The 25,044-nt window shown below is 32.7% G+C and overlaps 1 long non-coding RNA gene across 1 annotated transcript in view; it reads right to left on the bottom strand.

Moving 5' to 3' along the window:
* The window catches only part of LOC144292708 (uncharacterized), a 28,843-nt gene extending 12,861 nt beyond the window's left edge, over positions 1-15,982 (bottom strand). The window contains exons 1-3 of the long non-coding RNA XR_013360052.1: positions 15,828-15,982; positions 13,545-13,616; positions 10,369-10,577 (exon numbers count right to left, since the gene is read on the bottom strand). This is a non-coding gene — a long non-coding RNA (uncharacterized LOC144292708). The remainder of the gene's footprint in view (positions 1-10,368; positions 10,578-13,544; positions 13,617-15,827) is intronic.
* Between the last annotated feature and the right edge of the window lie 9,062 nt (positions 15,983-25,044).

Below are 25,044 nucleotides of genomic sequence, written 5' to 3' on the forward strand. Positions count from 1 at the left end.
TTCATATGGAATAATATGATTTCTGAATTTATTAAATCTTTTGGAATGCAAAAGGCTGATCTTAGAAAGTTTCTCTGCTCCTTAGGTACTTCACTGAATATATTATGAGAGTTCTATATTAATGTTTTTTTAAATGAAATATGAGAAATATTCTTTATAATAAACCTTGTTGAAGCAATTGACATGTATACAGAAAAGACTACAATGTATAATTATAAATGAATTTTTACAAAGTGAATACATTCATGTAACCATCATCCAAACCTACAAGTACGACACTCAAAAATTCCCTATCTTTTCTAGTCACTATTTTCACATCCTGTCCAAAGTAGGTTCTACACTGACTTCTAAAACCACAGACAAATGTTCTTACTTTAAGTATTATCCTGTGAACCTTGCTTTTTTCACTCAATATTATGTTTATGCAATTTATTTAAGTTGTGTCTAGATCTAATTCACTTACTTGCATTGATCTATAGCACCCATTGTAACTATATTAGCAAGAACATATATTGCCATTTATGATCTATAGTTCTTGGAATTTTCTTTTATATCAAGTTGAAGGTTGTTCCTATTACATAGGAGTAGAATTACTTAGCCATAGAAGATAAGCATGTTTATTCCTAGGAGTTTTATTTTCCATAGAATTTTCCAAAATATTGGACAAATTTAAAAGGCTACCAACACATTATACGAAATCCCTTTATTTTTTTTTTAAGATTTTATTTATTCATGAGAGACACAGAGACAGAGAGAGACAGAGACACAGGCAGAGGGAGAAGCAGGCCCCACGCAGGGAGCCTGACATGGGACTCCATCCCTGGTCTCCGGGATCACGCCCTGGGCCGAAGGTGGTGCTAAACCGCTGAGCCACCCAGGGATCCCCAAGAAATCCCTTTAGTACATATTCTCACCAGTATGTCAAATTAATGATTAAAAAAACTCAAGATATTTGAGTAGATGTGTGGAGGAATGAAGCCATAATTTTAATTTATATTTACCTAATGAAAAACATGGTGGGAGAATTTTGTACTACCTGGCTTCAAATTTTAGCATAAAGCTATAATAATCATGAACATTTTCCATTGTATGGATAGGCATACATCAGTAAACCAAAATACAAAGCCTAAAATTAAACCCTCATGTGTGTGGCCAGTTAATTTTCAAGAAATAGGTAAATGAAACATTGCAAGAGAAATTTTTTTTTTCAATAAGTACTAGAACATTTGAGAATTCAGTAAGTAAAACTTTCACTGTTACTCTAAGTATATACAAGAAATTAACTCAAAATGGATCACAGATTTTAATGTAATAAATAAAACTAAAATATATATATGTGTGTGTGTAATATATATATATGAAGAAAACATAAGGATAGTTTGTGTCCTTGGTTTAAGCAAATTTCTTAGGTTGCAAAAGCATAAACATTAAAGGGAAAATTTATGCACTGAAGTTTATTAATATTTAAAAGCTCTCTGGATGACAATGAAATGAAATACAAGGCACACACTGAAAGAAAATATTTGCAAAACACCTGATAAAAGGCTTGAATTCAGACATTCAAGAATGTAAAATTTTCTTGCAGTACAACAATAAGGTGACAACATAATAAAAAAACAATATTTTTTATCTAAGAATGAACAAATACTTCACCAAGGTATATATATCTGTAGCACACGAGCCCATGACAAGATGTTCACAATTATTAATTGGGGAAATGCAAATTTAAACTGTAAAGGATACCAGACCGATGAGAATAGCTAAAATTACAAAGACCTGAGAAGAGGAGAAGAAACTGAGGCTTTGAAGTGACTGAGAAGCTAAGCAGAAAGCTGGTCAAACACACAGTCATATGGAAAATAGTTTAGCAGTTACTTAGGAATTCAAAAATATACTTTACAACTCGGTAATCCCACCTAGATATTTACCCAAGGGAAATGAGAATAAATGTCCACATGACGATCTGTATGCAAATACATCTGAGGGCTGTTTTCATCATAGCTACCCCCCCCCCAAAAAAAAAACAAGAAAAACAAGTGCTCATCAACTGTAATAAAATAAATAAAATATGAAAACACACTCATATGTCAATAAAAAGGAACAGACTGGTGAGAGGTACATCTACATGGGTGTATCTCAAAAGCATCACACCATATGAAGAAAGACCGACTCAAACATTAAAGAATGGGTGTGGATGTTTGAGAGATGCTTATTTTTTAAAGTTGTTTTGGCATTGTTGAATTGTTTTGATGTTTTTCCTGCCCTGGTTGTGATCCTGGAGGGCCTGGATTGAATCCCACATCAGGCACCCTGCATGGAGCCTGCTTCTCCCTCTGCCTGTGTCTCTGCCTCTCTCTCTGTCTCTGTATCTCTGATGAATAAATAAATAAAATCTTAAAAAAAATTCCAGTTAGTTAACATACAGTGCAATACTAGTTTTGAGTGTAGAGTTTAGTGACTCATCACTTTTTCATCACAAATGCCCTCCTTAATCCCCACCACCTGTATCACCTAATTCCCTCCACCCACCTCCCCTCTGGTAACCATCTCTAGGGTTGAGTCTATTTCCTGCTTGGCTCTTAAGTTTTCAGTTGACTTTTAACTTTTGATAAAATGGTGGATCTTGAGCAGCAAGATAAATCACTAGAATATGTCCGTGGGTCTTCAGCACGTTTACTCTATTTGCATGATGCCAATTCTTACAGAAAAGGAGTGAGGATGTCAGCTATAAAATATTTTCCAAAGTGTGTTATCTCTGGTTTTTGGGCAAATGCCATTATATTGGGAGGAAACACATTTTGGTTTTGTTTTTTCCCTTAATGCCTAATAAAGTCATTAAAAATGTTTGCCTCCCCTTTCCACAGCATGCCTCCTCCATTTTCCAACTATTCCTCCTGGTTTCCAATATTGCAGTGTAATACACATTTGAGGCTTTATGTAAATTCCTAGTAGATGAAGTATTTCAAATCAGAAGATAATTTTAGGGACATCTGGGTGGCTCAGCGGTTGAGCGTCTGCCTTCAGGCTCAGAGCGTGATCCCGAGGTCTAGGATCAAATCCCACATTGGGCTCTTTGTGGGGAGCCTGCTTCTTCCTCTGCCTATGTCTCTGCCTCTCTGTCTCTTTTTCTCTCTTTCTCTCATGAATGAATGAATGAATGAATGAATGAATAAAATCTTTTAAAAAATCTTTAAAAAATACATTTAACAATTTTATTTATTATGCATTTTAGCAATATAATAATTAAATTGGAACACTTAAAAGGCCAATTAAATGCCATTCCTGCATAAACCTACTACAAATTATTTGGTGTTTTGTGGTTTATTTTTCAGGTGTATGTCCACATTTAGGTACTTAGGAATGTTTTGGGGAAAAGGTTACAGCATTGTTGTACATGAAGTATGGGATGAAAGAAAGAGCAGATAGTTTAGCCACCATTTTCAAAGATACTACAAAGTAAATTTTGGCCCTCAGTCATTTAACTATATACATTTTAAACACATTCAGGAGATGTTACTATACTTACCTAATTATAAACTTAAATAAAAGACTTTGTCATGGTCAGTGGTGTGCTGGCTAGCATTTTCAGTTTTTATAAGCTCATGAAAGTGAGGTGTTTATTGCTTCCTAATTCCTCATTTAGTGACCTCACGTAGGTAGCTTAAAATTGGCCTTGACAAGACAGTTTACATCAGAGAAATTACTCAATGGGACACATCAGTTCCTTTTCTCTCTAGAGAACCTTTTGTTAATGATTACAGGTATATTACCGCTAAAAAACTTAAAAATCTCAAGTAATCCAAACACTTCTAGGTGCTCAAAATAAGACATTAAGAAATCTAAACAAACAGTATTCTAAAATAACTCTCAGCATGACACAAATCAATTTTTAAATTTTATATTACTTCCAGCATAGTCAGCATACAGGGTTATATTAGTTTTTTTTTTTTTTTTTGTTTGTTGTTATATTAGTTTTGAATGTAATATATGGTGGTTCATTACCCCCATGGATCACCTGGGGCTCATCACAAGTGCTCCTTAATCCCCGTAACCTATTTCACCAATTATATATGCATATAAACATATATACACACCTCATCCTCTTTATCCATTCATCTATTGATGAACACTTGGGTTGCTTCCTTAATTTGGCTTTTGTACATCTGCTGTAAACATAGGAGTGCACGAGTCCCTTTGATTTAGTGTTTTTGTATTTTTGGGTGAATATCTAGTAGTGCAATTAATGGATTGTAGGGTGGTTCTAGTTTTAAATTTTTGAGGAACCCCCCTACTGTTTTCCACAGTGGCTGTACCAGCTTGCATTCCCCTCCACATACGTAAAGGCTCCTTTTTCTCCACATCCCTGCAGCACTTAGTTTTCCTTGTGTTTTTGATTTTAGCTCTTCTGTCAAGGGTGGGGTGATTGCTCACTTTAGTTATGATTTGCCTTTCCCTGATGATGAGGGATATTGAGCTTCTTTTCATGGATCTGTTGAACACCTGGTTGTTATCTTCACAGAAATGTCTGTTCTTCTGCCTATTTTTTAATTAGATTAGTTGTTTTCTGGGTGTTGAGTTTTAAAAGTTCTTTATAGATTTTGGATAAGACTAACCTTTTATTGGATATGTCATTTGCAAATATCTTCTCCCATTCAATGGGCTGCCTTTTAGTTTTGTTGATTGTTTCCTTTGCTGTGTGCAAGGTTTTTATTTTGATATACTCCCAATACTTTTTGGGAGTTTTTTGATTACTGATTCAATCTCCTTGTTGGTAATCACTCTGTTCAAAAAAATGCTGTTATTTCCCTTGCTTCAGGAGACATATGTAGAAAAATGTTGGTATGGCCTATGTCAGAGAGATTACTCCTCTGTTTTCCTCTAGGAATTTTTTTGATTTCAGGTCTCACATGGAGGTCTTTAATCCATTTTGAATTTATTTGTGTGTGTGGTGTGAGAAAGTGGTCCAGTTTCATTTTTTTTCATATAGCTGACTAGTTTTCCCAACACCATTTAATGAAGAGGTTGTCTTTTTCCCATTGAATATTCTTTCCTGCTTTGTGGAAAATTAATTGACCTTTTAGGTGTGGGTTTATTTATGGGTTTTCTCTTCTGTTCCATTGATCTATGTGTTTATTTTTGTTCTGATACCATACTGTTTTGACTCCTGCAGCTTTATAATATAATTTGAAGTTCAGAATTATGATACCTCTAGCTTCACTTTACTTTTTCAAAATTGCTTTGGCTATTTGGGGCCTTTTGTGCGTCCATATAAATTTTAGGATTCTTTGTTCTAGTTCTGTGAAAAATATTGTTTATACTTTGATAGGGATTACATTAAATGTGTAAATTGCTTTGGGTAGTATAGACATTTCAACAATATTTGTCTTCTAGTCCATGAGCATGGAATATCATTCCATTTCTTTGTGCCATATTTCAGTTTCTTTTGTTAACGTCCTATGGTTTTCAGAGTACAAGTCTTTTTCCTGTTTGGTTATATTTATTCCTAGGTCTCTTATTTTTGGTGCAATCGTAAATGGGATTAATTTCTTAATTTCTTTTTCTGCTTTTTCATTGTTCACATATAGAAAATGCAACAGATTGTGGGAGCCTAGATGGCTCAGTCATTTTTTTTTAACTAATCTCTATACCTATTGTGGGGCTTGAATTCACAGCCTGGAGATTAAGAGTTGTATGTTCCTCAGACTGAGCCAGCCAGGTGTCCCCACAAAAAATTCTTAAAAAAAAAAAAAGAAATGCAACAGATTTCTGCACATTGATTTTTGTATCGTGTTACTTTACTGAATTTATTTATCAGTTCTAGTGGTTTTTTGGTGGAGTCTTTAGGGTTTTCTATATGGAGTATCATGTTATCTACCAATAGTGAAAGTTTTACTTCTTCCTTATTGATTTAAATACTTTTTAGTTCTTTTTGTTGTTTGATTGCTGTGGCTAGGACTCCCAGTACAATGTTGAATAAAAATGTTGAGAGTGGGCATCCCTGTCTTGTTTCTGGCCTTGGGTAAGCTCTCAATTTTCCCCACTGAGTATGGTGTTCACTGTGGATTTGTCATATATAGACTTTATTATGTTGAGGTATATTTCCTCTAAACTTTCTTTTTTGAGGGCTTTTATCATGAATGGATGTACTTTATCAAATGCCTTTACTGCATTTGTTAAAATGATCATACTTTTTTTATCCTTTATTTTATTGATGTGATATATGATGTTGATTGATTTGCAAACATTGAACCACCCTTGCATCCCAGGAATAAATCCCATTTGATAGTGGTGAGTGATTTTTTTTAATGTATTATCGGATTTGTTTTAATAGTGTTTCTGCATCTGTGTTCATCAGAGATACTAGCATATTATTCTCCTTTTTTGTGTGTTTTTGTCTGGTTTTGGTATCAGGGTGATAGTGGCCTCAAGAGGATGAATTTGGAAGTTTCTCTTCTTCTTTTGGAGAATAATTTGAGAAGAACAGGTATTAACTCTTCTTTAAATGTTTGGTAGAATATCCCTGTGAAGCCATCTACTTCTGGACTTCTGCTTGTTGGGAGTGTTTTGATTACTGATTCAATCTCCTTGTTGGTAATCACTCTGTTCAAATTTTCTATTTCTTCCTGATTCAGTTTTGGTAGGTTATGTTTCTAGGAATCTATCCATTTCTCTTAGATTTTCTAGCTTGTTGACATGTAGTTTTTCCGAATATCAAATCAATTTTTGAATATAAACTATCTGAAAAATTAATGAATGTCACTTATAAACCTTTTAGTAAATAAACTTAAGGTAAAACAATAGCATGAGATTTCATTTCTTTCCAGATATAAAAGACCTAGAGGTCTGCTAAGAAATCTTGATAGAGTTTTAGCCAGTAATCCCAGAAGAAACAAATCCATTGTAGTGAATCTCTCATTACATTTCTTTATTCAGTAATTGGTGGCTGGTGGTTGGTAAGATCTTCTAGAAAAAGCATTTATATATAAACACAAGAGGGTCATTGAAATTGTAGATAAAACAAAATATTATAGGGAAATAGTAAAAGTATAAAATTACTGTTCATGACAATCTGAACAAACCTACATATTAAATGACAAAGGAAAATATAGCAAATAATCAGAATGCTAATGGAATAGAAAATTATAGAAAATTATATTTATATCGTATCATTGCAGTGATTGATTGCTAAGCTCTTGAGCTGTTTGTTCATTTCCAAGGAGAGTCATTTGTTTAGCAAATTTTATCCCTGATATGATTTTCAAGAGCTATTATTTTTCAAATGGATTTTTAAGAATGACAATGAAGAAGAATTGAAATTACAACATTGAGTAGGCTTTGCCATGATTCATAATTATTTTAATACTGATAACTAATATATATCAAATGACTTATTGAGTAATTTCCATTTGTTAGATGGAATGGATAATCTTATTAGAAAAATATTACATTCCTTTTTAAGCTGATATGTATAATTATGGATAAAATCCTGGTTGTTAAAAAAGCTTAAATAAAACTATTACTGCATAATGGTCAGGCTGTGGCTTTACCCATAAAACTTACTAAAGAAATGGCTAATTGTTTAAGGCATTCTTTGTTCTACTGTCACTGGACAAAGGTGGATTACTTAATAACTGAAATTATAATTAAAGAGTTTGCAAAAAGGAATCTCAGGTTTAAAACAACTAAGGAATTTAAGACTAGAACAGATTTATTGGTACTTTTGCAAACTAGATATTAGTTTCCAGTATGTTTGAATGCAAATCCAGAATTTAAGATCCAAAGTTGATTTTAAATCCTAATAAGCAGAATTTTTCTGTTTAGTAGCAGACTAGTAGTTCTTGCTTCACTAGTTCTCAATTTATAAATAGGCACGTACAATGATGCTTAAAACTATCACATTGACATCAGTTTCATCTCAAATTCAAGGCGATGGAATTGAAATAACAATAACTTATCTGCATTGCAAATTTTACTCACTTCAAACAATGTTTGTGACTTTTAAAATGTAGTAAAAAAGGTTTTGTCTGCCACATATTCTATAATTTATGGATTTTTACAGGCCAATTTTATACAAGTGTTATACTACAGAAATCCTGCTCGTCACCACTTCAAACATTGTCCCTTTCCATTCCCATTCTACTCCTAGTATATAATATGAGTACTGCTACAGAGGAACAAGTTAGGGAAATGATTACTCTTTTGGATACAGATGTATTACATAAGTAAGCCAGGTAGTTCTGAAAGACACTGAGTGCTTTAGGATCAAAGCCTATTAGGACAGGAGTCAATTTTTATGTATATTTTGTGTATAAACAACTGTTTTACACTTATAAAATGTGCAGTGAACCCAACCACCAAGCAGAAAAATTCCAGAAGCTAGGATCAGCCTTAGCAACTTTAATTTCAGTGAGTTAGATGGCCATTAGTGACACACTAGATCCTTGATCTGTGTTTTCTTTTTCCAATAATTCAACAGAAAATAGCATCCCTTGGAGTCAATGGTGAATGCTGGTCCTTACTAAATTGCTTTTTGTTGAAGAAGGACTAATAAATAGTGGAAAAATACCAGATCCAGATCTGGAAAGTTATATGCAACAATCGGAAATCTGAGCATGACTTTAAAACATTGAAAATAATTATATTTTAAAAATTACCGTTGCAATAATAATTTTAGAATGTATCTGATTTGTAGCCTTAAAAATTTTTAAGAGAAAGATATGTTGAGAAGTCATGACAGATTGATTAAAGGGATATATGATGACACAGGGAACAAAAGAAAAAAACCCAAAACTCCTTTTTGAAATGTTAAAATAATCCTTTTTGTTATTGTTGAAAAAAAGAAAACCATATAGACAAAACAAAACAAAGATTAGAATTAGAGGACAAATCCATCATCTCTTTATGAAGCTACAGTAGGGAAAATGCAAAAACAAGTGATGAAAGAAATCACATTTAAAACACCAGGATGAGTTTCACTGAAAGATAAAGGAAGTATTTACTGGGAACACAATTCAGTGATGGAATAGCTAAAATCATTTTTAACTTTAAAAAGATATGAACGTACAATCAAATTGACTTATGATGTCTCAGAAACAATTAATTGAAATAAAAATAGAAGGTGAAAGTTTTAAGTAGTTTTAAATCACACATAAATATTTTTAAGTGTAGAGATGTTTAGGAACACCTTAACCAATTTATTTCACTTATACTTTCCCTATTACATACAGCTAAGATTTATATATGGTAAGAATCTGTGACTAAGTCTAAAAGAACTCTTTGAATAAGTTAAAAATTGTAAGTGGTATGAAGCATAATACCATAGTTTAATTAACAGTATTAAATCATATATCATAATACCATAGTTTAATTAACAGTATTAAATCATATATTTTAAGTTCAAAATATGGCAAAAGAAGTTCCTCTAAATTCAGAAATAGAGCTTGCCAGAAATATGTTTTCAGAATAATAGCTGTTGCATGCAAGGCACAGAAATTTTTATTTAAAATGGAAAAGGAATATAGCAAAATTCCGTTTCTTACTCTGCTCATCAAAGTAGAAGTAAATTTTTTTTTTTAATAAATAGGAAAAGATCTTAATTGAAAGAGAGAAAAGTATTGGAAAGCATCTCTATTTAATGCATTCCTAATATTTTCTCCTTACTGTACCTAATGTAAAATATGTCTCTAATGGATGCCTCATTAAAAGAAACAAACTAAATAAATAAATAAATAAATGATAAAATGAATAAAAGAAACAAACATGCAAACAAAATTGTTATAATTTTTTTTTTTTTTTTTTTGCTTTTAAGCAATTTTCAAGTTAGGAAATTTCTGCAGTGCACCATGACTTGATTAAGCTATAAAACCTAAACATACTATAATTTTTAAATATTTCTGTAGTATAGTAAGATCCAATTGATACCTTGAGAATGATGTCATTTTTTGATAAAATTGAATATTTGTAGCGGTTTCAAAGTAATATTATTGATTTCCCTCACGAGTTAGGAGTATAAAATTATTTACCTGGATATGACAGTTACTCATTCTTTAACCCAGGGCCAAGTACTTTTACTTCAAGTTCTTTTTATACATAAATATAAAACATTGTCAACTTGAAGTTTCATCATCATACATATGAAAAAAATACAAAGTTCCTGCATCACAGACTAAACAATGTCATCTTTAAAAGGATTCTATTATTCCTAAATATACAATAGAAATACAATTGTACCAATAGAATTATACCTGCTGTATAGGGTCAAAATTAAAAATTACTCTAGCATCTTCTACATTTATCTTTAAGTAATGAATATAAATTTATTTCTAATAAGTTGTGATTGACATTACATCATAAATATGATCTAAATACCTTTTGGTTTCCAGAAGCCCTCGCTAAGAGATGTCATTGACAATGCCTGTGGCAGACCTCTTTGGTTCTCACATCCTATCTCCTCTGTCTGTATATGATTTTGGTAGTCAGCTGTGGAAAGACTCATTCTGCACTGGCTGTATTCCATCTCAAATGTGTACCACTCAGTTTTCCATTCTGCCTCAGGATCTTTCTGGTGCCACGACAACCTGATTTGATGACATTCATATATGATACAAAATGTGAGATCGTTAATGTCTCAAAGAGCGCCTTTCAAACCAAGGGGGCATGAGGGAGTCACTGGTTAAATGCACTGGTTTCTTTTCTTTCAGGTCGACATCACTGGAGGATTTCTTTACTTCTTACAGGGAGGGCACAGGTAAGTCTTCCCTGTGGCATTAATAATGTACTCTTATATTGATTTTCCATCTTCCCTGATTCTTCTACTTTCTACTCTTTCACTTGTGCTTCTTGGTATCACCTCACAATAACCTACATTTATCCAAGTCTAGCCTTATGCTCCGTTTTCAGTGAAGTGCATGATGGCCTCTCTGCCCTAGAAAACAGATATTCAGTAGGAAATTCCAGAACACAACAGCATTAGCATTTGTAAAACTCTCATGTGTGATAGATTGGGCAAGGTGAACTGGAAAAAGTGGCATTGGGGAAACGCAGTAAGTCTAGCATTAAAATAGTCTAAGCTCAATTGTAGTGATAAGAAATGTGGAGTTGCTGGCTTTTGGTTAGCTGCCATAGAATTCATGAAGAGAGAGTGAAAGGCTTGGGTCAACAAATATCATTTAAAGCACACTGTGAAAGCCATGGCCACGTTTATAGTGAGCATCTTTTATTACAGTCATGGGGCAAACATTAGTAAAACTTGGGATCAAGCTTCAATTATAAGGGTGACAAAACAGACTAATAAAGTTTTCCAACTTAGTAGTTTGCTAAAAAAGCTTTGGAAGAATCTTAAAGAATAGCTAACAGATTAGGAAATTTTAGGATGGATTTATTCTATGAAACTAGAGAAGCCACATGATGAAAAGAGTCTTAAATAAGTTCTGGAGAATATTCCTTTCACTAAAGCATAAGGAATAGTCTAGTGGAGGGGCCACCATTACTTTTTAGCTCAGTTGTGTCCCTCTGCTATAGATGAAGGTTGGCAGTAGAGATGCTGTCATGAACCTGCGATGGAGGTCTTAAGAGTTTGTGGGAATGACAGACTTCCAGAAGAGTAGAAGACAAGTGTTTGTACTAATAAAACAAAGGAAGTGTGTGTCTAGTTTCCACAATGCATGCTAATACCATAAGGTATGTGACCTTGACTCATGGTCTGTGGTAATGGCTAAGAGACATCGTATCCATAACGGATCACAAAAAGTGGGGAGAAGGGGGTGGACATTAGCTCTACAATAGAAAGCTGCGATCCCACACTTAGTTTCCAGGTCTGCACCACCAGATTCCGAGCTCATTGATAAAGGGAGAAGCAGGTGCCCTTGAGAAAGACTCTGACATGTTACTATATGATTATGCGATAAGCTGTCATCTAAATTCTGGGAATAAACTCTAAAAAATACTTACATATACATAGAAATATGCATAGAAAAAAATATCATTTGATTTATTATTTGTAAAAATTAAAACTGGGTGAGAAAACTACCTTTCAAGAAGGAATTATTTCAAAATATTTGTCTCACCTGTATATTGGAATGTCATGCAACTATTTAAAAAAAAATGAGAACCAGGCTTCCATGTGCTGATATTGAAAGATCTCTACGAGATAAAGCTTTTAGGATAGTATATACAATTCCATATAATTTATTTAATAAAACAACCATATGCTTATATGCACAAAGATAATAGTTTAAATTAATTCTTAATGAATATCAAAATGTACCCCAACTGTTAATGGTTATTTAAAAAGCATAGTAACAGAGAAGATAAATGAAGTTTAATTATAAGAGGGAAGTTAAGAGACTTATAATTTTTTAATGTATATTTTAATGCATTGCTTGAATCATTTTCCTAGAGTGGTGCATTCATGTCATATTTGTATAACCTTTTTTCAAAAAAAAACAGAAATGAGACATTTAAAGCATCTTTTACCTGTGTGCCTTCCACCATCATAATTTCCTTGTTCCTCTAAGCCAGAGATAACTATCATGAAAATTGTGTATTTTTCATTCTTTTTTTTTTCTTTTTAAAAATAATATTATTTGTACCTTACATAGATAATCCTAAGCAAGAAGCTTACATCTGTTGTATATTATATTATTTAAGTTATTTTGTATGTATTCTGTGACTTACAATTTTTAATACCACTATATTGAAAGTCATGGGGTTTATTTCTATTTTGGTCCATTGCAACTATATTCAACTGTAGGACTAGAACATAATTTATAACTAAGGAATTACTCTCATGTTTGTATTTTTAAAAATACACATCAATGAATCACCCTCCTTCTTCTTTTCATATTGGTTTTTATGCTACAAAAAAAAAAATCCTTCTACATACCACTTAAATTTAATCAAAGTACTTGGGTATATACATTCTTTCAGTGATAAACAGGATCTTTCATTGTCAATTTTTTTATTCAGAAGTGTGTTTTCAATTTCTAAATATATGGCGGGTTGTTAATTTTTTAATTAAAATCTCCATAGGCAGAAAAAAAGTCTTAAAGTCACATGTGAAACCTGCCCTTATGGTCTTTTAAGTGGTAAGTTTAATGAATTCTCTAATATAGTATATTCTTCAATTTTTTTAGTTTATTCTTTTTACATTCATTAGATCAAACTTTTAATTTTGTGCTACCAAATCTATATTATAACTTCTTTTACAGAAAGATATGTTAAAACCTTAAATTGTTTTGTAGTATTATCAATTATTTTTTAAAATGTTAATTTTACTTTCAATATTTTAAAACTAATTACTACCTAAACACAAGATCAGAATTTTCACAGCTTACAGGTTGACTGAAGTTTTATTATGTATTGTGACCTTTTTTATTCCTAGTAATGTTTTTAGCCTTAAAATCAATTATGCCCAAAAAAAAAAAAAAAAAATCAATTATGCCCACTTGAGTGTAGCTGTGAATTTTAGTATTTTCTGTTGAGTTATAGCTCTTACAGAAAGGTAAAAATGTAGATCTCGGTTAATTAGTTCAAAGTATACATACCTACCAGATGAAGAAATCCAACATTGCCAGCATCTCAGAATACCAAATTTTAGTGTTGCCTGTTTTTGAACTCTATAAATAGAATCATAAAATATGTATCATTCTGTGTTAGAGTCTTTTCTTATTTATCTGTAGTTCAAGTATTTTATGGTATTTCATTCTATGAATATACTATACAATTATTTTATCATTCTACCAATGATAGACACTGAATCTGTGACAAATGTAAAACTGTGTCAAATAATATTGCTATGAATATTACTATATTTTTCTTCTGGTGCCCACATGCAGTTTTTTTCCTGTCACATGTTTACCAGGAAACAGAGTTGTCAGATAAAATACAAGATACCAAGTTAAATGTAAATTCTAGATAAGCCACACAAAATATTTTATTATATGTATTTACCAAATAGTGCCTATGTGCATTTACACAGAACAAGATTCTCCGGTGCTTACGTGAGATCTACATTTAACTAGGAATCAGGCAGTTTTGTTAGCTACATTTGGCAAACCTGCATAGAAAGAAAAATAAAAATTTAAAAACCTCTTTTTAGTCAAGGATGTATTTACTATTTTTAGAAGCTTTTTTCTTAGGCCTTTCACTTTTCTATATCTTCTTGGATTAGGATTTCATTTGTACTGTGAATTTTGATTTGTCAAGTTTTGGTTTTCTTTTCCAAATGGCTACCCAATTATACTTGACTACTTTATAGAAAAGACCTTTTTTTCTCTCTCCTATGTAGTTCCACTTTGGGTTTGATGAAAGCTAAAATATGTAGGGATGTTAGGTGGGATGATATTAAACCTATTGATCAATTTGGGAAGAAAGGACATCTTTAATATTTTCAGTATTCAAACTGTGAACATGGCATATGATTCCAGTAATTGAAGACCTTTTTTTCTGAAACTATTTTAGTGTTTATGTGTGCATCTCGAATATATTTTGTTAGGTTTATTCCAAAACATGTGAAATTGTGCTGCTATTGAAGTCAAGTTTTATGAAATTATCCATAATTAAGATGGAACTGTTTACCAAAATTTGCTGCTCTTTCCATATACTTTTAACAGTTGTGATTTTTGTGACTGAAATTACTCCCTGTCGTTTGACTGTAAGATTTATTAAAGCAAGAATTATATACAGTTTTATTTACATTATATCCACAGTGCCTAGCTCAATTGGTGGCACATAGTAGGCAGTGACTTGAAAATTGGTTGTCAATTCTATTCTAGAATATTTTGATAAGCATGCTTTAGAAACACAAATGCTAACCTTCACCACATGCATAGTAATCTTCTAACAATTTCTTTATGCTAGAAAAACATGAGACTAGTCCATTTGAATTTAGATTAGGAAGAGAAAGTTAGGAAGTAATTATCTACAGGACCAGATAGGGGAAAATTGGTGAAATGATCTTTAGATTTCACTCTTGGGTATTTAAAATACAGGACATACAAGTTCAGAAAAACTATCAAGATTGCTCTGCATTATCATAATCCAGAATAAAAAATGGATCCATTGGTAAGACCCTGTGTTTCATTTAGTTCAGAAATCCAGCTTTTTTTCAAGGGGCAAGAGTCAAAATACTTGTAAAGAAAGAAAACAGAATAGGAAATCTCTTAAAAAAAAAAAGAACTATGTTTGAAAGCTTTTAAAATTAAAAAAGGGAATATTAAACCTTCTCTCCAATGAGCTGATTAGAACATTGGTCTCACCCTGTGAAGCTCCACAGAGTTATAATATCAAAGGATTAAACAGGACAATCAACTCTTGGTTAAGTATATGAAAAGCATCATAATAGACTTTCCTAGAGATGAAAAGGACCTATCACTCTATCAAAGATGAATTTTATCCCCCTTGTCAGAGCACGCCTGCAGTCTGTGAGCATTTCTGTCATCCTTCCAATTACCAGTCTTCTCCAACGTAAACAAATAGAAAGGCATAATATTGTTCAGTCTCCTTAGTGATTATTATCCTTTACAAAACAATCAGTAAAGGAACAATTATTTTTATGCAACACTGTATGTTAACTATACTGGAATTAAAATTAAATATTTAACAATTATTTTTATAATGTGAAGAAGTTATGCAGTCCGTGTATATTGGAATATACGAAGAAAACATATATATTCTAATAGATAGCATGTGTATGCATCTTTTTAGGAGGGGTGTGGTTCACTAAAGCAAACAGATGAAAACAGTGTGGTAGGTACACAAACCAGAGATGATTAGGTATATGAAATGAAAAGATATTTTCTGGTTTCTTATAAATATTTAAGAAGCACCTGGGTGGCTCAGTTGGTTAAGCATCTGTCTTTAGCTCAGGATATGATTGATTCCAGGGTCCTGGATTGGGTCCAAAATCAGGTGCTCTGCTCAGTGGGAAGTCTGCTTCTCCCTCTCACTGTCCCTCCGTGCTCTCTTTATCTCTCTCTCAAATAGAGAAATAAAATCTTTAAAAATAAATAAAATATTTAAGAGAACACTCACTATAATTTATATTTCATTATAATTTTCTTTTTTAATAATTTTATTTGATTTTTAAACTTATTTTTTATTTTATTTGAATTTAATGATGATTTGACATGTTACATTTTGAAATAACTTTTAAGTTTTAAAAATAGAGCAACAAAAATAACTGCTCCTGATGTTGCCTGCCCCCTCTTTTTATTTGCAGGCATAAAATCATATATCAGTAGCCTTGTGGGTAAATGCAGATACAAGTAAAGTAATGTGCTATTTTAATTTAAATGCAAAATATTTATTGCTCTTACATAAAGTCAATAATATCCATACTGGTGAATAAGTGCTTCTGATCCAAATCAATTTCTTAAATTACATAAAAATTTATTATAGCTCATAACTTTATATTTCTCCAGATACTGTGTAAATCTTTGAAAACAATTAGCAAATCCAAAAGCACTTTGTACATCTATGAATTTTTAATGCTCCTTTACATGCCATCTTTCTTCCAAGTTGAAAAAAATAATCGCTTTAAATGTCCCATCTCTCTTCAAACCCTTTAACTTCCAGCACTAAGGCAACTATGTAGAACATAAATAACATTAATTTTCATGGCTAATGAATCAGACAACATTATGAATGGATTTTCAACTGGTATAAATGCCTTCCAGTCACACTGCCTCCTATGCAGCCATTGGCTGAATAAGTATGAGACAACCTTCTTAGATGACATGAAGGCCTCTGAAGAAATGCCACATTTTTCCTGATGTTGAAGGGCTAATCATTGAAGAGTATGGGAGGTGATTAAATAAACAATAGAAGCTGAAAATGGTGGCAATGAAACTCTTCCTCATAGGGTCAAAAATTGTACGTATTATTCAGATTCAAATGATACATTTTACAGGGAGTGTCTTCGCTGGAGCCTGGCTACTTATTAGCAGGCTTTAAACAGCAGGAATACCGTTGTTTCAGGGAAGGGTTGTGAATGTAGATTTAGCATTAGTTAAGGAGGGTGATGAATACCAACTCCATTAAATAACCAGTGTTAATACTCAATTTTCATCATTATTTAATAATTTCTTTTATTTTTATTTTTATTGTTTTAAAGATTTATTTATTTTAAAGAGAGAAGAGGTCTAAAGCGAGCAGGTCAGAGGGAGAGACTATCTAAACAGGCTCTCCTTTGATTATGGAGCCCAATGCTGGGCTCTATCCTACAACCATGAGATCATGACCTGAGTGGAAACCAAGGGTCAGATGCTTAACTGACTGAGACACCTGGGCGCTCCTTGTTTTTATTTTCAATAGGGATTTTTTTTTTAATCTGTCAGAATTGTGTTCAGCCATTGTCTGCAATGATAAAGGAGCAGAATTCTATGTCTGTGCTTCAGGGAAATTAGACAACACTGGTGATATCTGATGAATTACTGAGCTTAAGAGGCAGACAAATACTAGCTTTCATATCTTGATTTTCACTTGATTTTGGCTGAAGGAAGTATATGCGTGAATTAGGAGTGTTGTTACAAGTTAGAAATGGAAATAAATGGTAAGATGGATTGGGTCCCAAATGTTGCAATAAAACAGAGTTTGAATCGTATGGAAACAGAGGCTTCAGAGTTTTGGGTTTTTTTTTTTTTTTTTTTTTCCTTCCTTCAAGAACTTCATGTAGCACGGCTCCTGAGAGGGGGGACAAAAAGCTAACCAGAGAGGGCAAGATAGGCCAAGAGCACAATCCTCAACCACAGTGATGTTAAGAGTGGAGAAGATAGGAGCCCCTGGGGGGCTCAGTTGGTTAAGCGTATGCTTTTAGCTCAGGTCATGAGATCAAGTCCTGCTTGGGGAAGCCTGCTTCTTCCTCTCCCTCTGCTCCTCCTCCTACTTGTGCTCTCTTTCACTGTCTGTATATCTCTCTCTCAAATAAATAAATAAAAACTTTAAATAAAAAAAAAAGAGTGGAGAAGATAGACGCATTTCTCTGATCTCCAGGTGTGAGACCATTGAGTGACATCACTGAATCCAAAAGAAAACCCTCTCAATGAGCATAGCCAGGATTTTCAGGCAATCTCTCAAAAGAAGTTGTTCTCATGGAGGTTGGCTTGAAGAAGAATATGATAGGTGCTTTTCTATTTTTGTTTTTTTGGTTTAATTTTGTAATAATTTTAGATTTACAGAAAAATTACAAATATAAAGAATCCCTGTACTCCATTCAGCTAGATTTTTGCTAGTGTTAAATTTTTTTTTAAATGACAGTATATTCATTAAAGCTGAGAACCAACATTTGTATGCTACTATCAACTAAGTTCCAGACTCGATTCAGGTTTCCTTAGATTTTTTCCAGTAGTACTGTGTCTGCTCCAGACTCCATCCACAATAGCACATTGCATTTAGTTATTAGTTATCCTTTCTCCTTTGTCTCTTCCAACCTAGGACAGTAAGTCTTGTTTTGTTTTATTATGACCTTGATAATTTTGAGAAATACTTAAAAGTTTAGTGATTATTGTCTTTATACACATGTTACAAAAAGATAGAAGTTTGAATTATCATCTGTCCTTCCAATTTGTCAGATAAACTACAGCTTAGAGATAATTAGGGAAATCTGGCAATACTGAAGAAGATGGAAATAGTGCCTGGCTGTGGATGTCAATAGGACAAGAAAAACTTTTTATTTTGTGTTAAAGATTTTATTTATTTATTCATGAGAGAGAGAGGCAGAGACACAGGCAGAGGGAGAAGCAGGCTCCATGCAGGGAGCCAGACGTGGGATTCGATCCAGGGTCTCCAGGATCAAGCCCTGGGCTGAAGGAGGCTAAACCGCTGAGCCACCTGGGCTGCCCAAGAAAAACTTTTAAACAAAAGATAAACTATAGGAATTATATGGGTTCAATTATTGGGACATAAGAAACTCATAGAAGTTCCCCCCCCCAAAAAAAAGGCAAAGTGAATGAGGTAAACAATACATATATGTAGTTCAGATTATAGATAATCTAATACTAGATTTTTTTCAATATAAATCTGTCATTCTGAATTTAGTACTACTCTTTCTTCTTTTGATTCCACATCATATTGAGAGTTTTGGTGAATTATGTATCTCTTCTATTAATTAGATATATTGCTAAAATGGTAGTGCTAAAACAGAGCAGATGGTAGAGGTTAAGCTTATTTAGAGGTGAAAACTGAAGATTATATAGCAGTTAGGAAAAGGTAAGTCTTTTACTTTATTTTTACACACAAAAGTATGCTCCCTTTATTTCTAGAAATAGTTCTAGGCACTGTTCATTGAGACTGATCTTATGAAATAGTTAAAACCTCATGCATGTAAGGCATTAATGTAGATTTCTGTTTTATCTGTCAAGTCCTGATGGACAATGAAATATGTGTTTCAGATTCATCTGTTTCTTCCATATTGTTTTCAATCTTTAAATCGCTTGCCTCAATCTAAATGCTATTACTTATTCTTTTATCTATTTAGAATTATTGATGGAGATGTATGGTACTGTCAAAGACAGAATTCACCAGACAATTAAGAGAGGATTTTATTGGGCAACTGTAATAGGAAGAACAGGATGTATCTGAGAGTCAAAAAGTGTCTTAGCAGAGTATTTTTGCCGTAGCATTTTTTATAAGGAGGGGGAGAGAGTTGTAGACAAGGTGCTTTACCCTCAGGGTTATTTTGTATGTAGGGAACGTGCCAGTCACCTCTTTGAATGGGAAATGTTTATCTCTGCATCAAGCCAGTTTCTGGGGTACAAACCAGTCGAATCCTAATCACTCATGGGACCAAGAACATGACATGACACTAGGGATGAAAGTGGAAGGAACCATATCTGACATTGTCATTAGGTATAAGCAAAGGGGAAAGGTCTAATTTTGATCTTGTTGGTAACTATTATAAAAAAAAATATTCACATGACATTATTTCTCCACTAAATATTCCCTCATTATCCTTGCTGTGCGATATCATATTTAAGACTGGCTGGATCTCACATAATCATATTTTAGAATTCTATCTGGGATATGAAGACAGGCTAGATCTTCTAATTTCCTCACAAATGTGGCACAGATGCCTATCTGGCCACCGACAACAAAAACCCCAGATACCTTTCTCTTTCTCTTCTAGAGAAGTAAATAGTATGAAGTCCATGGTATTTTGGGGTTTCTATTTTAGAATTTCATATTGCTCCAACATAACAATAACTTCAATTTTCTGGGACTATGCAGTAGCAAATGCACTGTTCAGAAATATTCACTGCTGATATTCAGAACATTTGCTATCTCTAGTACTACCACTGTGCTGTATCTTGTTATATTTTATTTTTAGATATTTTTCTCAAAAGCTATGTCTACCTAAATTTTCAAACCAGCCTATAATTCTTGACTTTTCCATTTTGTCTATATATATATAGTTTACTACTAGAATCACAAAAGGTTTTTAAGCAATGGCTTTTCATAAATTAGCCTTATTTATTTTATGTTACACTTTTTCATCTCTGTAGCTTAATTTATTTTATAATTGGAAGCTTGTGCTTCTTAATTCCCTTTATTTTACTGATCCACCTCCCTTCTGGCAACCACCAGTTGGTTCTCTGTATTTAAGTGTCTATTTTTTGTTTGTTGTTATTTTTTAAATTCCACATATAAGTAAAATCATATAGTATTTGTCTTCTCTGACTTATTTCAATTAGCATAGTACCCTCCTGGCCTATCTATGTTGTTGCAAATGGCAGGATCTCATTCTTGTTTATGGCTGCATAATATTCGTGTGTGTGTGTGTGTTGTGTGCGTGTACACACACCATTTCTTTGTCCTTTCTTCTGATGGGTACTTAAGTTGCTTCCGTATTTTGACTATTATTAATAAGTGCTGCAGTAAACATAAGGATGCATATATCTTTTTGAATTAGTGTTTTCATTTTTGAGGGGTAAAAATCCAGTAGGGGAATTTCTGGATCATATGGTATTTATATTTTTAATTTATTGAGAAACTTCCATACCGATTTCAACCATGGGTGTACCAGTTTACATTCCTACCAATAGTGCAGGGGGGGTTTGTTTTCCACTTGTTTTTTTGTCTTTTTGATACTAGCCAGTTGGACTGGTATGAGGTAATAGCTCCTTCTAGTTTTGATTTGCATTTCCCTGATGATAAATGATGTTGAGCATCTTTTCATGTGTCTGATGGCCATCTGTATATTTTCTTATTTTCTTAAATGTCTATTCAGATGCTCTGCCCATTTTTAAATCAGAAAATTTTATGTTTGTTTTTGTTTTTTGGGGTGAGTTTTATATATATATATATATATATATATATATATATATATATATATAGTGAATATTAACTTCCTATGAGATATATCATTTGCAAATATCTTCTCCCCTTCAGTAGGTTGCCTCTTTTTTTTTTTTGTTTATGGTTTCCTTCACTTTGTAAAAAAGCTTTTTAATTTTGTGTAGTACCAATAGTTAATTTTTGCTTTTGTTTCCCTTGTCTTGGGAGCCATATTCATAAAAATATTGCTAAGAAATTAGCCATAGTTTATAATAATTATGTATACATGATAAAGGATTATGTATGAAATGTTAACAGTACACACATAGATGTTAATACTACCCCTAGTGTGAATTCAAATGCCATTACTAAACAGAATAATTTTGCATTTTAGAAATGGCTTTGGTGATTCTGCTTTGCATGACTTATCTGGAGAGGATATGTCCAAAAATAATATGTTTGTTACTTTAGATATAGGGATAGAAAACATTTTCCTCCAAATCATCCTTTCTTGGTTATAAGAGAAATATTAGAAGCACTAGTAGACAATGGGACCTCTCTTTTCTAGAACTTAACAAATGTTAGACTCGATATTAGTTTGGATCCTAGGAACTTCATCTAAAAAAAAAATTAAGGGTTGACTTTGGGTATATTCTATGAGTGTGAAGAATTTAGTGAGAATTTGAAAAAAATAAAAAACAGAAACTAACAATGATTTCCATACCATCATATAGAGCCCTTGCTACCACTCCCCAAAAAATATATTTAGTGTTATATAAAGTATCATTCACCTTGTGAAAAAAATTCATTCTTAGACATGTTGTAAATTTAGAAGAAACAGTTTTACTGAAGAGTAAAAGAGAGTATCTAGTATTTACTTTTTCTGGAGAAGACTGGTTTAGACAATATTTTATCTTAATACAATAATGTGAATAATGATAAGTATCAGAAGATGCTTTAAAAAGCGGATGAAACCTATGTAGATCTATATAGATGGATATAATTTCTGTATGGAGAACAATTTGAAAACCTTTTAAGTGACAGGGTAGGTAAAAAAACAATCCATATGAAATATAGATTCATACGTATAACATGGAAAATACTAAGGTCTATGTACTCATTCAGATAATTCCACTTTCTCTTCTTTCTGCTTAGTTCTAGTTCCATTGTCATTTGATATGGAGAGGTAGAGAAAAACAGAATAATCAAGGAAAAGCAAATTCGGTTCACATTAAAAGAACTAAAGACAGAATGAAGTTGGGGGTAGACACCAAATTTGACGGAACAACCCTTGAGATGATAAGAAATTTGAAGGAAAGACTGTCCAAAGAAGAATTTTTGAACATTGGTGCTATAAATAAGGGTGGAATCCCACAGTTTCCAGGCTTCATGTTTGAGGACTTTGCATCAAAATTACATCACCTTCAAGCCTTTTTAAAGTTGGATTTATACTCGTTTAGAATGTCACACATTGTTAAATGGGTGAGTCTCGCCAAGAAAATAAGAAAAGAATAAAGTATGTAAATAAAGTGATTATTAAGAATTAGGACTCTCCCCTGGACCACAGGTGTAAAGGAAGTTCCTCATGTTAGAGTCTCCTGCAGCACTCACTTGCCACCTTGTGGAATTCATGCTGTGTAGAGTGAAAAGAGAGCTAGAATTACTCCAGTGTGGGCCTAATCAGAAAGAATGAGAATTCAGTTCTTTCTTTGCCTGTATCACTTTATCCAAACTTATTAACTTGGACTGAAGGAATTAAAACTGAAAGGTAGAAGAAATTGATAAAGGTATTTTACTCCTTGATAAAAGCAAGCCGCAGTCTATTGGATTCCACTGGGGAGACTGTTGGCATCACCACTGCAAGGGTCCAAGTCATAAGGGATGTCAGAGGCCTAAAGAGAAAACTTACATAAAATGCAGTGCTGAATTTAAAACAGCAGATGATGTTCCAAATTCAATTTTTATAGACCAAATGATCATTTAATTTTGATTTTAAAAAATTCTAGTGTGTTGAATAGCAGATGGAATACCTCTGCCATGGTGCAACTGGGAAGTTTATCAAAAGTTGCTCAGAAACAAGGAAATTGAAGAGGAAAATTCGCTCTCATTAAGAATCCTTAATGAAGAATTTAAGAGTAAATCTGATTCCTGTAAATGGGAAAATACATAGAAAAATAGGATGAAGGAGGTGAAGCCAAAGTTCTCAGTGAAAGTGGAAAAGAAATGTGAATACTTTTAAATTTTGATGGTATCTACTCTCTGGCAGTATTAAAAATTGAAGTGTGAGCTAAAATGAAAAAGGTTTCATTTCTTTATAGCACTGTATGAAGCAATTATATAGTTATTTAGATAAAACTAATAAGGCTGAATTGGGTGATGCCAGGTTTATTAGGCAATAAAAGGGCACCTGGGTAGCTCATTTGGTTAAGTGTCTGCTATTGGCTTAGGTCATGATCCCAGGGTCCTAGAATGGAGACCCTGCATGGAGTCTGCATCTCCCTCTGCCTCTCCCCAACTCCCCCACCCCGCCACACACACACACACACACACACACACACACACACACACACACACGCTTGTGTGCTCTCTCTCTGGCTCTCTTTCTTTCAAATAAATAAAATCTTAAAAAAAAAATGTTTTTTAAAGGAAATAACAGAATCCAGAGAAGAGGGGAGACATTCATTGAAACAGAAAAAACAATTCAGAAATAGAACCAAAGAGTAGGAATTTTGTTGACAATAAAAATGTGATGTTAATAAAAAATCCTTAGCCCTTTGGGAGAAAAATGAAGCTGGATCCCACACTCACACAAATGGATAAATTAACCATCCAAACAACTAATCTAAAATGTCTAGAACTGTGCTAATGTGATAACTGCTAGCTCCATGTGGCTTTTGAGAACTTGAGCTATGGCTGGTGTAAATGGCAGTTAAAGTTTTAATTTTATTTAATTTTTATTTAATTTTAAAACTGATATTAGACTCAATTATTAGGAAATACTGAGGCATGATGGAAAACACTTGATATGTCAATCTATGTTTTAAACTGTAAATCTTATAAAATTAAAATACAGATCAGATATTTTCAATGAAAACTTCACTTCAAATTGACAGTAAGTATAAAATACATCTTAAAATACTATAGTAGATCTCATTAATAATTTTTATATTGATTACATGTTGAAATAATTGAATATATTGAGTTAAATATTTTATTAATATTACTTGTTTCTTTTTCTTTTTTTAATGTACTACTATAATTTTTTAAGTTCTACATCTGGATCACAACGTACTTTCACTTAACAACATTATTCTAGATAAAACAAGGTTTTGATATATTTATGATCCAAAAGTGGAGAAATCCTTTCAACCCAAAATCAGAAATCCTTTAATCAGGAAAAAAAGGAAATCATTTAACCAGAATTTATTTTTCAGTCCTTTAAGTCAAAAGCCACAGAGGGGAATATGTTTACTTTTGTTTTACAAAATAATAACAGCAAAGAAAGGGAGATAGAAGAAATAGGAAAAAACATATTTTTGCAAACAACTTTTATTAATGTGAAAAGGCTTAACCAAGATTTAGAAAATAGGCAAATTACAAACAGATAGAAATCAGCAATTGAGAGCAAAATAAAAGAGCAATTAGAGATATTAGTATATACCTAGAAAGATATATAACCTCACTTGTAATTAAAAAAAATAAAAATTATAAGGAAGTTAACATTTTTTTTAAACTATCAGATACCTGGTAATTGAGAGAAAATGAGAGAAAGAG

This window comes from Canis aureus, chromosome 2 (genome assembly GCF_053574225.1).
Source record: "Canis aureus isolate CA01 chromosome 2, VMU_Caureus_v.1.0, whole genome shotgun sequence".
NCBI classification, from domain to species: Eukaryota; Metazoa; Chordata; class Mammalia; order Carnivora; family Canidae; genus Canis; species Canis aureus.